The following is an 18016-nucleotide window of genomic DNA, read 5'->3' on the forward strand; positions in this document are numbered from 1 at the left end:
ATTCAGATGCAAAGGGTACCTGAACCCGCACAATTTAAGAAAAACGAAACAGGGTCATTCGGTTGTAGAACGCTCACCTTCCATGCGGGAGGCCCGGGTTCTATTTCAAGACCATATACTGCACCCCCTCCCCCAATACATAAATATATAAACAACATATCAGGTGCTTTTTAAAGATGTGATTTCTGAAATCTGTACCTTGGAAATTTGATTCAGTAAATTGGGGAAAAGGTCTTGGATTCTATATTTGATTCGTATGCAAGTAACGGCTGAGAGATACTATTTCAGGCACTTACTATGCTTCCATAATTAAACCTGTCCTCAGACTTGATAAGGTAGTTGCAGGGTCCATGGAAGTCATGGTATTCTTTGCAAAATACAATGAAACATAGCTACATTTGGCAGATTACTACAGAAATAATATAGACCTTGGGAACAAACAGAATTGAAGTCAAATCCCTCTTCTTCTGTTTAGTAGTTATGCAACTTTGAGCAGGTTTCTTAACATCTTTGAGCTTAGTTTACACAGTTGTAAAATATTGATTATAATACCTTGATGGGTTATCGTGGAGATTTAAGACAAATATGTATAATACCCGGAACCATGATAACCACTCAATAAATAAATAAATAAATATTTTAATTATTAAACATCTAACATTAGATAAAATAGAATTCCATATTTTAGTAGATTCAACTATGAAGAGACACCAGGGGCCAGAGGTTTCAAAATGGTTTGAGCCAGGGCATAGTTCAGCACTCTGGCTTTGGAATCAGAATACCTAGGTTCAGTTCCCAGCTGGTACACTTTCTCATTTACTACAAGCAGGGTAAATCAGAACCTCTTCTTGCCTTAGTTAAACCAGCTATGAAATTAAAATGATAATACTATTTGTATCACAGGATTGTGGTGAGGAGGAAATGCGATTATATAGGTAAAGAGTTTACAACAGTACCTGGCACATGATTAACATGCTCAAAAAAAAAAAAAAAACTGCTTATTTCTATTATTCTTCAATAAACACTTATTCCGTAACTGACATGTGTCAGAAACTCCAGATTCAGTAAGTCCAAAAGTGAACTTACCATTTCCTCTGTCCCCTAAGCTTGTCAAGCCTTCGGTTCTTTCAACTCACTGAATATGATTACTGTTTGTCTAGTTACCCAAGCTAGAATAATGATAGCAAGCACACCTGAATGCAAGATGCTGTTCAAAGGACTTCTAGGCATTACTTCCATTTGCAGAATGACCATAAAATCCTACACCATCATATTCAGATGGTCTTCTTCCCTTGGGATGACCCATTCTGCAGGAGTTACCTCAGTCAATTTGACACAACCTCTTTAGGGTCACTCTACCACTTTTCCAGATACATCTAAAATTATCTGAATCTCAGAGTGCCCATGGCCAATGCTCAAGGTATATCATCTAAGCTATATTTGTCTCTCTCCAGTGACTTCATTGCCTAGAGTTATGGATTGAATCGTATCTCTTTAAAAGGTATGTTCAAGTTGTGAACCCTAGTCCCATGAATGTGATCCTATTTGGAAATAGGATCTTTGAGGACATTATTCGTTAAGATGAGGTCAAACTGGATTAGGGTGGCCCATAATCCTTTCTGACTGGTATTCTTATAGGAGGAGAAATTTGAACACCAGAAACCAAGGGAGGAATGCCATGGATTACTGGCAAATACGGAGAAGCTGGAAGAGGTGTGGAACAGATTTTTCCCTGCAGACTTTGAATTACACCTTGACTTCAGTCTCTAGAACTTCAACAATAAATTTCTGTTGTTTTAAGCCACCCTGTTTTGTGACATTTTATGGCAGGCCTTGCAAAGGAAGACATCTTGCTGAGAGATTTGTGCATAACTCCAGCCTCAGTAAATGTTTCAAAATGTGTTACCTAGATTTTCATGCCATTGGTGCATGGCTAAAGTTTACAAGAAAAGGAACACAGAAATTTAAAAGAAACAAGGATTCTCAGTTGAGATGGATGTGGCTGTTGCTAGGACTCTGACGGCTGCATTATGCATGTACTTAGGTTCTGGCACCTTCCAAAGGAACATGGGCCACAATTAGGCGAACTATCCAATGCCACATGCCACACCCTTGGGCTGAAACAAGAGGAAGTTGATCCATTTCTTTGTGATGAAATACAGACAGAATTGCCTCAAGTTCATACTGATGATTTTTTTTATTAAAAGAACAGTTAGTAGAAGTGTCACGAAGCTAGCTAGGCAGGGGAAATGGCAGCTTCAGGAGAACGCAGGGCTCTGTGCAGTGGAGGCAAAACAGAAGATGCATTGTTGGACTTTTTAAGATTCAGTTCTAATGTCTAGAAATCATATTTAAAGATTGACCCATCCTGGTTCCTCTAGTTCAATTTGAATCCATTTAAGTTTCTTTCTGAAATGACAGAAGAGAAAATTAAAAACAGGTTTCTGTAATTATTCATATTGATGCATCCTGACAAAAATCAAGATGATGCTGACAAAACACAAAGGGCTTTTGAAGCTGTGGACAAAGCTTACAAGTTGCTACTGGATCAGGAGCAAAAGAACAGGGCCCTGATGTAATTCAGGTAGGAAAAGAATAGGTGGAACCCACTGTGAAAGAGTGGGAAAAACAATTAGCGAAGGAAGAAAAATCTATAAATGTGGAAGAAGATGATCCTGAGCTGTCTACAAATGGACTGTGAAACTTTGCAGAACTGGAAATTAAAAAGAAAGAGAGAGAAGCCAATGAGATGCAGAAAGGAAGCAACAAAAAGAAGAGACTAAAGCTCAAAAAAAAAAAAAATAGCCAAATGAGAAAGGGAGTGGTAGAAAGGCTTTGAGGAAAGTTGAGAGGATTGTGTGGACAGCTGGTGAGGCTTCCAAGCAAACACGAAGGGGGAGACAAAGAAAAGTCGGACCTTCCTGAGACCACCAAAAGTAAAAATAGAGTGGTGTGAATTACCACCTAGGGTTAGAGCTGCAGAATCTTCTCCTGACTACCTTCCCTCTTGCTTTGAAGGACCCATTTTTCTCTCCCACCTCCAACCCCAACATACAGTAGCATTTGCTTCTTCCTCCATTTTGTTTTCAATACAATTTAATATCAGACAGAATAAGTTTTTCGTGCATTAAAATGGCGGTCTTAGTTAAAAAAAAAGACCTTGACCCACCCCCATCCTCGAGCAACCAGGAATGGGAAGTACCACTACAGGTACTGCCTTCTGTTCCGACAGCCTGTAACTCAGGCTGAATTGTGATGGTTAGAAACTTCATGTGTACTTTGTGGAAACAGTCTAATTAAATCCACTGCTTTAAAAAAAAAAAGCACATTTGGTTATCTTGTTCATATAATGTGAATCTTTTAGGTTAATTTGATTTTTCAGATTTTAAAAATATGAGGATTTTTACATTTATGAAACTTCACTGTTAGGCAATGTGGTATTAATAAAACAAATTCATCCAGATGCTTACCAGATGAGGGTTTTAAGCATAAATAGTGTTTTCAGTTCTCTCCATTGAAGAAGAAATAACTAGGTGGTGATTAGTTTAATAGTTTAATGTGAACATTATAAAATATATCAGTATGATTATAAACTGCAACTACTAAATAATCTTGAAAATCTTGTTTCAGTCTTTAGGATCTGACTCATGGTACAGTACAAAGGGCACTTGAGTACATGTAAGAGTACTTAGCTTCTATTCTGGGCTCTCTCACTAAGCAATCACATTTTTGTCAAGCTCTTTAACCTTTATGGCAATCCATAAGAAAGTACACATAAAATATGCTGCATTTCTTGGTATATTGTATAGGCATTCAATAATAATTGTTAAGATGGATACTTTAACACGTTAAACAACTTATATTCTTTATGACTTACTTCCTAAGAACCAATACCCCCTATTCGACATGTAGATCTGAATAGACTCATCATTATTTCAAATAGTAATTGAACTCTCATATAGCCTCCAAACACTGAAACAAATGGTGTACCTCAGTGTTTTTTAAACTGTAGGTCACAAGCTAATTATGGATTATGTTTACTCAATTAGAGTTTTAAACTTAGGTAGTATAGATGATTATGGATCATACTTTTAAAAAGCAAATTTGTCTTTAATTAAAAATTTCAGAGTAATGTATTCAGAGTCTGCCCAAAGACTGGGTGTACTTCTACAAATACTATGACCAACTATAACCAGTGTTATAAGAAATGATGAATGAAGAAGATATGATGAATAAAACATGAATTGGTCAGGACGTTTAAACATTTTTTATTGTGAAATATAATATATATACAAAAAGTAAAAAAGAAAAAGAAAATCTTTTCGGAGTACATTTTAATAAGTATTTACAGCACAGATTTCAAAGTTAGGTGTGGGCTATCATTCCACAACTTCAGGTTTTACCATCTCACTGCTCCCACCTCCAATTGAACACTGGAGGCCAAAAGAAACATCAATATAGTGATTCAGTGATCATACTCATCTGTTAAATCCCATCTTCTCTGTTACAACTCTGCCCCTCTCTTTTTTTTTCAAACTTTTTTATTGTATGGTATAACATACATAGAATGCAAAGAAATGAAAAAGCAATAGTTCTCAAAGCACTCTTCAGCAAGTAGTTTCAGGACAGATTCCAGAGTTTGCCATGGGCTACCATATAATCCTCTCAGATTTTTCTTTCTAGAGGCTCCAGAATATTCCTCCTTCTCTTTTGATCCTATTCCCAATCTATAGGGGTCTTTGGGCTATGCTCATTCTAACTCTTTCTTGTTGTAAAAGGGGTATCAACAGTATAGGATGGGAGACAGAATTAGTTGTTATTCTTGAAGTTTCTGGCCCCTCTGGGTTTCAGGCTCTGAATTATGGGTTTCAGGAAAGTAAATTTAGTGCATGAAACTTTGGTAGAGTCTCAGTTAGAGGCCTAGGTTTAACAGGAATGATGATGAGGTTTTGGCCAGGATATTTTGATTACTGTGTCATCATTTGACTTCCTGGTGTAAGAAGTTCAATTTAACTGTCATCTTAATGGAAAAGCTAATAATTGCACAATTAAATTTTTGGTTAATGTAATTCAATTAATTGTGACTGTGGTGAAGGAATTTCATCTGCTATTGACAGAAGTATCATGACTTTCAGTTACAAATGTTCTGTCCACTTGTCACCAAAATTCTAGTGTGATATTTTAATTTTTAAATTGTTGTAACATTTTAACCAAACTGGCACACATTGCACTTCAGCCACATTTTTTTTTTTTTTGTATGAGCTGGCTCCAGGAATTGAACTGGGATCTCTGTCACAACAGGCAAGAATTCTGCCAATGAGCCACCAGTGCACTGTCTTAAGATTGCAAAAATGTAAAAACATGGAAGGGAAAGAGACTCCGAATAGCTAAAAGCGTCCTAAAAAAAGAACAAAGTGGGAAGATTAACACTCCCTGACTTTAAAACCTATTATAAAGCTACAGTGGTCAAAACAGCATGGTACTGGCACACAGACAGAAGCAATGACCAATGGAATCAAATTGAGAGTGCAGAAATAGACCACCAACTCTATGGTCAACTGATTTTTGATAAGGCCCCCAATTCATCTGAACTGGGACAAAATAGTTTTTTCAATAATTGGGCATGGAAGAACTGGATATCAATAGCCAAGAGGCTGAAAGAGGACCCCTATCTTACACCCTACACAAAAATTAACTCAAAGTGGATCAAACGCCTAAATATATGAACTAGCACCATAAAGCTTCTAGAAGAAAAGGTAGGGAAACAACTTCAAGACTTAGTAATAAGAGGTAGCTTCCTAAACTTTATACCCAAAGCACAAGCAGCAAAAGAAAAAATAGATAAATGGGAACTCCTCAAAATCAAATGCTTCTGCACCTCAAAAGACTTTGTCAAAAAAGATGAAGAGGCAGCCAACTCAAGGGGAGAAAATATTTTGAAACCACATATCAGGCAAAGGCTTGATTTCCTGTATATACAAAGAAATCATAAAACTCAGCAACAAAAGAACAAATAACCCAATTATAAAACGGGCTAAAGATATGAATAGGCATTTTTCTGAAGAGCAAATACAGATGGCTCAAAAGCAAATAATGAGATGCTTATTTTCATTGGTTATAAGGAAAATGCAGATCAAGACTACAATGAGATATCACCTCACACCTATAAGAATGCTGCTATTAAACAATCAGGAAACTAAATATTGGAGAGGATGTGGAGAAACTGGGACACTTATACACTGCTAGTGGGACTGTACAATGGTGCAGCCACCATGGAAGACTGTTTGGCTGTTCCTTAGGAAACTAAATATCAAGCTGCCCTATGACCCAGCAATAGCACTACTTGGTATATACCCAGAAGAGCTGAAAGCAATGACACAAACAGTCATTTGCACATCGATGTTCATAGCAGCATTATTCACAATTTCTGAAAGATAGAAACAAACCAAATGCCCATCAACAGATGAGTGGATCAACAAAATGTGGTATATACATACGATGGAATATTATGCAGCAGTAAGACAAAACGACGTCCTGAAGCACGTGACAAGATGGATGAGCCTTGAGGACATAATATTGAGCAAAATTAGCCAGATACAAAAGGACAGATACTGTATGATTCCACTTTTATTACCAGCATACTTATAAAGGTAGAGACTTATAATATAGAATACAGGAGACTTAGAGATACATAGAAGCTGGAGATGGGTGAACTGTTAGCTAATGAGGTTGAACTCCAATGTAAGAGAATAAAGAGGAGTGGAGGTGATTCTCTAGTGGGTCTAGAAGTAATATTACCATATTGAAGATGAACAAGATTCGAAGGGATTGTATAAACCTATGTGTCCCACTGACTCATGCTAGAAATATGAATGAGTTCTTGTAAGAATTATTTCAAAGATCTAATTCTTGTATAAAGAGTGTTTAACTCCAGGGTACAGGGAGAAAACTGCTGTTGCATGCTAGGAGCTATGTTCAAAAGGACACCATCAGCACTGCCACAGCAACAGCAGAGGTAAATAATGGGGTGAGGGATAAGAGTTAAGAGGAGGTTTAGATCTCCTATTTGGTGAGGGTGTGTTTATTGGTTTTCTGTCTCTTGGGAACAATGAAATTATATAAAATTGGGGATGTTGATGGACTGTGGACTTTGGGCCCTCTACATGATGCCCGATGAATGCAGGTGGCTGAAGGATGCACTGGTGGAGTAGTAGAATGGCAAACGATGGTGTATACTTATGAAGGAAGGCTGTGCTCCTACAAAAAGGAACACTGTCATGAGGCATGCAACGATATGAATGAACATGTGGGATATTTGGTGAGACAAAATAATCCAGAAACAAAAACCAACAATGGTATGGTCACCTTTAGAAAATGCTTATAAGAAAACAGGGGCCTAGATTGTAAGCTTTTACAGCAGAAATATTAAGTCCAGAGTAGTGATTATTATTTCTGGATTGTGAGAGGCTGTTTTATTTATGATATTCAGAGATAAGAATGAAGCCAAACAGGTTGGGGTTAAAGTAATTCAGAACATAGGGGTAAGGAGGACAGTGTCTATATTTTAGAACCACATACACTCTTTGAGACCAATGAAAAAAAGGTTTATTTGATCTGGAACTGAAATTTTCTGTAGTGCATAGTCTAATTCAATCCATCTGTATAGCTCATTTGAACAACTGAAACACATAGAGTACAGAATGAGAAAGAGGTCCTTTAATCCTGTATGGATTATTGTAATGCCTGGAATCATCCTAGAGTATATTAACCAGATAATCAAAAAGGATTGGTAAAGTCTCTTGAAAGAAGAGAGAAAGACTATGGAACTATTAAACCTTACCATCAGGGAATCCCCTGATACTGTGTCAAATTTTAGGGACACCCAAGTCAATAGGCCATGCCCTCAATCATGAGGCTTACTCTTTTGAAGCTATGTAGGTAGCATAGAAGCTTAGACTACCTATAGGCAAGCCTAAGAATTACTTCTGGAGGACCTCTGTTGTTGCTCAGATGTGGCCTCAGTCTCTCTAAGCCCAACTCTGTAAGTGAAGTCATTGCCCTCCCCACTATGTGGGACATGACATCCAGGGGTGAAAGTCTCCCTGGAGATGTGGGAGATGACTCCCAGGAATGAACTCGGACCTGGCACCATTGGATCAATAATTCATCTGACCAAATGGGGGAAAAGAAGTGTAATTAATAAAATCTCAGTGGCAGAGAGAGTTCAAATAGAGTCAAGAGGTTATTCTGGAGGTTGCTCTTACACAAGCTTCAGGACCTTGCTACCTATCATAACCTGCCAAACCTCTATCAGGGCCATTCCAGCCAATCCTAAAGAACACCTAGGGAAATTTATAAGATTCCACAAGGGTTCCAGGCACTGGAGTAACTTGCCAGAAGCCTACAACCTCCAGAGGGTCCCTGGTCCAGATAAATCCTGAAACCTAGCCCTCTTCAGAACATCAGATAGTTCCATCTCCCTACCCTATATTAGTGACAGGCCCTTCCAATATAAAAAACTTAGAACTGCCATAGACCAAACAACCCCAATGAGAGGTATGGAAAGATCAAAGGTGATGGTGGAATTATACATAGAAGATAAGACTTAACAAATGAATATGAATGCTGAATCATTAAATTGATATCTCTTTTAGTCTTCAGTATTTTAGAGCAGCTAGAAGTAAAAATCTAAAATTGTGAAAGTCTGAAATATGTTCTACAACTAATTGTGGTGCTGTGCATGGAAATTTATAGCTGTTTTTGTATATATGTCATTGTTCACAAAAAAAGAATGAAAAAAAATTGATTGCGATGATAAAAAAGTATTTAAGCCCGCTAACCTCCTATATTCTGGAGGAGCTGGAAGGAAAAATATGAGATGATTATATATAGTAGCCCATGACAAACTCTGGGATCTATCCTGTAACCACTTTTTGAAGAGTGCTTTGAATTGCTTTTTTACTTCTGTGCTTTGTATATATGTTATACTATAGAATAAAAACAGTTTCAAAAATAAATAAAATAAAAACAATAAAGAATGGGGGTGCAAGGGAAGTTCAGTGGTAGAATTCTTGCCTGCCACGTGAGAGACCTGGGTTCGATTCCCAGCCCATGCACATCCCCATCCCCAGAAATTCAACGAATGGTGCTGAAAGAATGGGGTAATCATATGGGAAAAGAATGGAATGTGACCCCCATCCACCATACAGCATACAAAAAATAAAGAAAGAAAGAATGATGAAGTGAAAAAGTGTTCAAGTTCAACTGCTGGACATGAATTGGAAAACAGTGACAATATAAAGAAAACTGTTGACTTTGAACAGCAAATTTAGACTTATTCAAGCCATATTCTAAAACAAAAACTATGAAGGACTATAATATGACAGTTTGCCAAATGTGTCAATATTCTTCCAAATAAAAGCTTAATCTTCAAAACTAAAAGGTCACTTGAAAGTTTATTGACAAAGAAAAAAACACACATTCAAGTTCCCAGCCTAATTTCTCTTGTTCTACCATTAGAAGTGGTAAAGCTATCATCATTAAGGAATACTGTGGCACGCAAATGGACTCATATTTTCTTCCAAATGTTTGCATATGGTATGTATACCTACAAATCTCAGCAAATTAATTAAAAACTATGCATAGTGACAGCACATAGCTCATTATTTTTTACTTTCAGTTTGCTATACGAGTTAATATATGATATGTTATATTGTTTAAATATACCTTAACATACAACTTAATTTGACGTATTTATAGGACTAGAAAATATATTGTTGAATAATGTATTTTTCAAATATTTTATTTTGAAATAATTTCAAGCATACAAGACAGTTGAAAAGTTTATACAACCCCATATAGAAAATTGCAATATATCTCTACCCCTTGATACCAAAGTCCACCAGTTTAATATTTTATTACCTTTGCCATATCATTCCATCTATCTTCTGAACATCTGATTGCAGATTGCACACATCATACTACTTTAACACATAATACTTTCATATACTTTTCTTACAAAGGATATTCACTTATATAATCACCTTAAGTGCATTTATCAAGTTCAAAAAATTTAACATTGATATAAAACTTACATTCTATATCCCATTTTTCAATGTCCCAGTAATGGTCTTTTGAGCCTCTTCTCCTTCATTCTTAGATATCACCCAGTATCAGGTATTCCATTTAATTGCCAGTTTCTTTAGTTTCTCTTATTTTTAAATTATGGAAACATATATACAACACAAATCTTCCCATCCCAACCCCTCCAATGCATACCATTCAATGAGGTTAATCACATTCACAGTATTGCTGTACCCTCACACCCTTCCATTATCAAAACCTTCCCATCTCCCCAAAAAGAAACCCAAACCCGTTATGCATTAACTCCCCCCGCCTCCCTGGCAACCTGTATTCTAACTTCTGTCAGCATGAGCTTTCGTATACCCCAGCATTTTCTATGTAGTTAACATGGGGCTTAAATTTAACATTCTAAATCAGTAACAAACACGTTTGTTTTGGAACCAATTTAATGCCAATAGCATACACAATCTATGCTGCTATATCCCTCCATCCTCCACCTTTATGTAGTTCTTGTCACAAATTACATGTTTATACATTATGAGTCCCAAACCACTAATTTATCATTGCATTCTGTGTATTTGCCTTTCAGATCCTATAGGGAATAAAAAGTGGAGTTACGAACTAAAAATATAATGATACTGTTATTTATATTCATCTGTGTAAATAAAATCTTTACTGGAGATCTTTATTTCTTCATGTGTCTTCAGTTCAGTTGTCTAGTATCCTCTCATTTCAGCCTACAGAATTCCTTATACCATTGCTTGTAGGGCCAGTCTAGTGATGCTGAAGTCTCTAAGCTTTTTTTTAAATTTGGGAATGTTTTTTTTTTTTTAACTTTTTTTATTAATTAAAAAAATTAACAAACAAAACATTAAGATATCATTCCATTCTACGTATACAATCAGTATTCTTAATATCATCACATAGTTGCATATTCATTATTTCTTAGAACATTTGTATCGATTCAGAAAAAGAAACAAAAAGACAACAAAAAAAGAAATAAAATGATAACAGAGAAAAAAAAGATTATACATACCATACCCCTTACCCCTCACCCTCATTTACCACTAGCATTTCAAACTAAATTTATTTTAACATTTGTTCCCCCATTATCCATTTTTATTCCATATGTTCTACTCTTCTGTTGATATAGTAGCTAAAAGGAGCATCAGACACAAGGTTTTCACATTCGCAGAGTCTCATTGTGAAAGCTATATCATTGTCCAATCATCATCAAGAAACATGGCTACTGGAACACAGCTCTACACCTTCAGGCAGTTCCCTCCAGCCTCTCCACTTCATCTTGAACAACAAGGTGATATCTACTTAATGAATAAGAATAACCTCCAGGATAACCTCTTGACTCTGTTTGGAATCTCTCAGTCATTGAAACTTAGTCTCATTTCACTCTTCCCCCTTTGGTCGAGAAGATTCTCTCAATCCCTTGATGTTAATTCTCAGCTCATTCTAGGGTTTTTCTCAGTCCCTTGATGCTGAGTCTCAGCTCATTCCAGGATCTCCACCCCACATTGCCAGGAAGGTCCACACCCCTGGGAGTCATGTCCCATGCAGAGAGGGGGAGGGTAGTGAGACTGCTCATCATGTTGGCTGGAGAGAGAGGCCACATTCGAGCAACAAAAGAGACTCTCCTGGGGGTGACTACTAGGCCTAAATTCTAAGCAGACTTGACCCATCCTTTGTGGGGTTAAGTTTCATATGAACAAACCTAATTTGGGAATGTCTTAATCCCTTCCTCATTTTTGAAGATGCTTTGCTGGTTATGAAAGTCTTGGTTGGCAATGTTTTGCTTTTTGCACTTTAAATCTGTTTTCCCACTGCCTTCTTGCCTCTAGGTTTCTGACAGGAAATTGGTACTTAATCTTATTGAGGCTCCCTTGAATGTGACACGTTGCTCTTCTCTTGCAGCTTTCACAATTCTCTATCTTTGGCATTTAATAGTTTGATTATAACATGGTATGATATGGACCTATCCTGTTTGGAGTTCAATGAGCATCTTGGATGTGTTTATTTATGTCTTTCATTAAGTTTGGGGAGTTTTCACCTACTATTTCTTTGGCTATTCTCTTTCTGCTTCTTGCAGGATTCCCACAGTGCATATATTGGTATACTTGATAGCATTCCACAGGTTCCTCAAGCTCTCTTCACTATCGTTCACTCTTTCTGCTCCTGAGACTGGATTATTTCAAATATCTTATCTTCAAGTTCACTGATTCTTTCTTCTGCCAGCATGAATATGTTGAGCTACTCTAGGCAATTTTTTTTTTTTTAGTATCAGAAAAGAAGTATTAGAAAATGTTCACTTTAAATGTAGCACATGATTCATTATGACCAGAGGAAATAGGCCTGCTTCTAAAGTGGTCCATATATAAAATATTTAAAAAGCAGTTTCTAGTGTGACTTGTGCTCTGGTCTCTTTCCCTTGACATCCCAAGGCATTCCATCAAGGGCTATGGGGACGCATTTTACAGATGGGGAAACTGGGCACCATAGTAATTATTGCACTGATGGTTACCCAGTGCAATGGTTGTTGAGAGTTCCCCTTCTTTGCCTGACCCAAAGGGTGCAGGTGGAAGAGGGGAGGGGCTGAGGGGTAGGGAAGACAATACACTATTGGCAGTCATTATCTGGGAGATCAGGTATGTTTGCTCTCTTCCTTGACCTCTGACTGAATGAAGAGAAAGCATCCAGGGAAGGATCATGGTGTAAGTGGGAAACATCTCAGGAGATTATGAAAGTCTAGAAGGGACAAAGTCTTTGGGGGAGGCCAAGACTCCAGGTGGGGAGGTAGGGAAAAGAGAGGCTGGTACTGCTGGCAAGGAGCCCCCAAGCTGTAGGCTTAGTCAGAGACCTTGCCATAGTAATACTTGTGGGCAGCCAGGGTGGTCTTCCAGATGGCTGCTTGAAACTCAGTGATCCCAGCAGCAACAGCTGAGCCAGAGAGCTGAGGCCAGTTGGGAGCAGGAAGCCATACCAGCTCAGGACAGAGAGTACATCTGAGTGCTACTCCTTCATCTTCTCCAGTGCAGCTGCAACACCAAGCAATGCTTCTCCTTCTCTTCCTCATTCAGACTGTCCATCTGGGCCAGCTTAAAGAGGCAGTCATATATGGGCTTACCAGGGCAATCATGGGCATGTTGTTCTCCCTCAGGTAATCAAAGTTGTTGCAGATGAAGGTGACACTGCCTTGCAGGGAGTGGGCTTGCAGCTGCTCCTGAGCCTGATACTGCTGCTGAAGCCAGTTGAGGAGTTCACGCCGGAAGATACTCTAGCTTGTTAGTTTGCTCTCTGCCTGAATCATGGCATAGCACATGCATCCTGCTTCCTTGCTGAACACACAGTCCTGCAGAGAATGGCCCATGATCACGTTGGCCATGTTCTCCAAGTCCATAGCAACTGGGTCTTTGAGTGCTGCCTTCAGCAGCTGCTGGGTCTCTGCATAAAGGACTGGGTTCCTCCATAACCATCTGTTTTGGTTTATTAAAGCTGCCAGAATGCAACAGACAATAAATGGGTTGGCTTTTATAAAGGGGATTTATTAAGTTAGAAATGTACAGTTCTAAGACCATAAAAAGGTTCAAACTAAGGCATCCAGAGAAAGATACCTGACTCAAGGAAGACCAACAGCTGCCATATGGGAAGGCATGTGGCTGGCATCTGCTGGTCCTTGTTCCCAGTTCCACTGCTTCCAGTTTTAGATGCCAGTGGTTTTCTTTCTAAACTTCTGTGCACTTTCACTTGGCTCCTCCAGGCCAAACCTCTGGGTTCTGACTTGCTTAGCATCTCATGGGAAGGCACGTAGTGACGTCTGTTGGGCTCTGCATTTCCAAACATCCTTGTCTAGGCTTCTGCTCTCTCTGTCAACACTCTGAGCATCTTCAAATGTCTGTGTCTTTTTCAGCTCTAAAGCAACTGAATGCTGGGACTCCTGCATTTTCAAACATCTGTGTCTATGTTGACTCTGAAGCTACTCCAAATGTTTCCCCTTTTACAGGACTCCTGTAAACTTATCGAGACCCACCTTGAAGGGGTGGAGTCACACCTCCATCTAATCAAAAGGCCACACCCACAAATGGGCATGCAACATCTCCATGGAAGTAATCCAATCGATGTTTCCACCCTACAATATTGAATCAGGATTAAAGGACATGGCTTTTCTGGGGTACACAACACTTTCAAAGCAACACACAATCCAACCCCAGCAGCTCCTGACTGGGGAGGGACTAATGACAGCACCTGTTTGGGGCTGTGGTATGCCTACATGCCTGGGGACTGCTCAGCAGGCATGGCATGCATGCCCTGTGTCCACGGTGTGTGTGAGCCACTGGCCACGCCTCGCCTCACCCACTACTTAGGTCATTTGCCAGCTTGGCACCGCTGGGCCCTCTAGGCAATTTTTAATTTCTGTTACTGACGTCTTCGGCACTGTTTCTTTTTCATAATTTCCATCTCTATATTATTTTCATGACTTCCTCAAGTTCTTTCTTCATGTTTTCCTTAGCTCTTTGAGCATATGTAATACAATTTTAAAAAATTCTTTGTCTAGAAAGTTCTACCTCATTGATGGTTTCTAATTCTTCAATCTTCTTATTTGCCTGGGGTATCACTCCCTGCTTTTTTGTATATTTCATAACCTTTTGTTGCAACCTGGGACTTTTGATATTTTTACATGATATTGCTGGAATTTAGACTCTAAGGCATCTGTTTCTAAGGCTTGTGTTCAGCAAGTGTAATTATAGAGCTTTACCTGAATGCCTGGAGAAAGACATTCACACAAAAAAAGAAAAGGGAAAAAAACCCACCTTTCCCAGTCTTTGCAAATTGACCTGTAGGAATGGTGCTTTCCTTCAGAGTTTATCCATATGATGAGTTGAGTATATCCCCAGGTCAAAGTGTAGGGGCCTCCCTGGAGCTTTCTGGCATGCCTGTGTTGCCCTAGAAATTCTCCCACTTACAGAGACAGGAATGACCCCTTTTCCTAAGGAAATAGTTTCTCATGATACCTGGCCCAGCACTGTATGTCCTACAGATAGTAATCCTTTACCCCTGTCAGCACTACTTGAGTTTTCTCCCACAGCATTCTGTGAAAGCTCTGTGTGTCACAGAAGGTAAGTTCTAGGACAGCAAGTCCCTTAGGCCATCACCAGATTCAGCAAGATATAATGGTCCCAGCATGTGCACATGGGTTCCTCTGCTCCCTCTGGAATTGGAATCTGGAATCTGTACTGCGAGCTTGGGCTGGCTCCATGTCCAGCTGGTGAGGGATGAAGAAGGTGCCAGTTAGGGTGACATGAGGTCCTACAACTTTTTTTGGCATGGGCAGGCTCCAGGAATCGAACCTGGATCTCTGACATGGCAGGCGATAATTCTGCCACTGAGCCACCATTGCACTGCCCAATCCTACTACTTTTAAACAGCCTTTTTCTTGATTCAGTGCTTGCCCATTCCTGCAGTCTTCAACTGTTTTCTGGAGCATGGGGAAAGATGTTGAAAACAGTTCTTACTGGTTATTCAAAGCTTCTGTGGGGAGGGGTGTGTGTGGAAGGATGGAAATCTCAATAATTTAAGTTAAGATAAACTTCTTATGGTGGAAATTTCAAACACAAAAGTAGAGAGAATGATTTAATGAACACTCCCACATACCAAATACAGCAATTATCAACTAACATACACTATAATGAAACTCTGACATCCAAAGATGTTGCAATTTCACTGGGGTATTGAAAAACATAGTTAATGTTGTTTTTATTAAATGCTCAATACTAATTGACCAACTACACTTTTTCTAGAGAACCAATTATCATTTGGCAAACATTTCCAAAAATGATATCTAAGTAATAAAATTACCCATTTAATTGATATTTTCAATGAACTATATTTACAACTATAGGGTTTTATGTCAACATTCAAACATATCCAAGGCTTTCAAAAGACATTAATTAATGTCATGGCAGTAATCACCTTAGCTACTATATGCTCCTCCAAATTTTGCAACATTTGAAAGAGAACATTAAGGCATTTTAAAAGAAATAAAATTAGGTATTGTTATGTCTCACTTTCAGAATCAAATTTTATTGAGGTATAAGTAATGTACAATGAACCATATATATTTAAAATGTACAGTTGGATAAGGTATACAACCAAGAAAATATTATGAGTGAAGATAATAAACATCTCCATCATCCCTAAAAGTCTCATGGTGCCTGTTGTAAACCCTCCTTCCCTCTTATTCTTTCCTGACCCCCAACCTTCCATCCCAGGCAACCACTGATTTACTTTCTGTATAAATCAGTCTGCATTTTCTATAATTTTGTATAAACAGATCATACTGTTTTCCTCTGGCTTCCTTATTTTGAAATCCATCCACCTTGCAGTATGTATCAATACTTCATTCTTTTTTATTACTGTGTAGAATTCCACTCTTTAACTTGTTTTTACTGTGGTAACAAACATTTACAAAAAAATTCAATTTTGACCATTTTTAAGTGTACGATGCAGTGGCATCAATCATGTTTACAATGTTGTACTATCACTAACGCCACCTATTACCAAAACCATTTCATCATACCACACAGAAACTCTTTAGTAATAACTCCCCATTTCCCTTCCCCAAAGTCCCTGGGTAAACTCTAATCTATTTTTCCTATCTATGAATTTGCTTATTCTAGATGTAAGTGCAACCATACAATATTTGTCCTTATATGTGTGGCTTATTACAATTAGCATGTTTTCAAGGTTCATTCATGTTATAGTATGTATCACAATGTCATTCCTTTTTACAGCTGAAAAATATTTCATTGTATAAATTTACCACATTTTGTTTATTCATTCATCTGTAATTGGACACTTGGACTGTTTCCGCCTTTTGGCATTTGTGAGTTAATGCTGATATGAACACTGGTGTACAAATATCTGTTTCAGTCCCTTAGGTATAAATCTAACAGTAGAAATGCCAGGTGATATGGTAATTCTATGTTTAAGTTTTTGAAGTATCACCAAAGGTGCTTTACACAACAGCTGCCTGACTTTACGTTCCCACCAGCAACGTGCTAGGGTTTCAATTTCTGCACATCCTCTCCAACATTTTTTACTTTGTTTTTGAAATAATAGCCACCCTAGTGGGCCTTCCAGCTTTTTGACTGGTGCTATCATTGTGTCTCTTTTTTTCATCTTTTTACTCTTAAACTATTAATATCTTCATATTTAAAGAATTATAGACAGCATATGTAATTGGGTCATGCTGTTTTATCTAGTATGACAACCTCTGACTTTTAACAGGGCTATTTACACATGGGTTCTCAATTGGAGGTCTTTTTGTCTCCTAAACAGATATTTGGAAATTTCTGGAGATATTTTGGTTGTCATGACTGGTGTCAGAAACGTGCCATGGAGGGAGTGCCATTGGCTTCTAATGGGAAGAGTTAAGGGACACTGGTAACCATTCTATAATGCCCAGAATGGCTCTCCACAACAATTATCTAAACCCAAATGTTTAAGTGGAGAAATTCTGATTTAGACCATTTATGGTTAATGTGGTTATTAGTAGTTAAGTTAAACTCTATTAACATACTATTGTTTTCTATTTGTCTCATCTGTTCTATGTTCCCTTTTTTTCCTTTAGTGGCTTCTTTAGGAATTAAATGTTTGTCATAATTCCATTTAATTTCCTTTGTTATTAGCTATAATCAAGAAACTTCCAATAGCATATTTCCATTTTCCAACTCTTGACCTTTGCACTATTATTGTCATACATTTTATTTTTACATACTTAACAAATCGCAAAGTACATTGCTATGCTTTTTGTTTAAAAAGTCAATTATCTTTGAAGGAGATTAAAATAAGAACAAATATCCATGTTGTTAGCTTCCATCTTTTTGCCTACATTGGGTAAAGAAACTTTTACTTAAAGGACTAG

The 18016-nt window shown here is 38.0% G+C and overlaps 2 pseudogenes; one reads left to right on the forward strand and one right to left on the reverse strand.

Annotated features, from left to right (window-relative positions):
• The first annotated feature begins 1404 nt into the window (after positions 1 to 1404).
• Positions 1405 to 12274, forward strand: LOC143663340 (dnaJ homolog subfamily C member 8 pseudogene; annotated as a pseudogene).
• A 666-nt stretch (positions 12275 to 12940) lies between these two features.
• On the reverse strand, positions 12941 to 15418 carry LOC143663341 (MIF4G domain-containing protein pseudogene; annotated as a pseudogene).
• Positions 15419 to 18016: the final 2598 nt, after the last annotated feature.

Source organism: Tamandua tetradactyla, chromosome 19 (assembly GCF_023851605.1).
Source record: "Tamandua tetradactyla isolate mTamTet1 chromosome 19, mTamTet1.pri, whole genome shotgun sequence".
Classification (NCBI taxonomy): domain Eukaryota; kingdom Metazoa; phylum Chordata; class Mammalia; order Pilosa; family Myrmecophagidae; genus Tamandua; species Tamandua tetradactyla.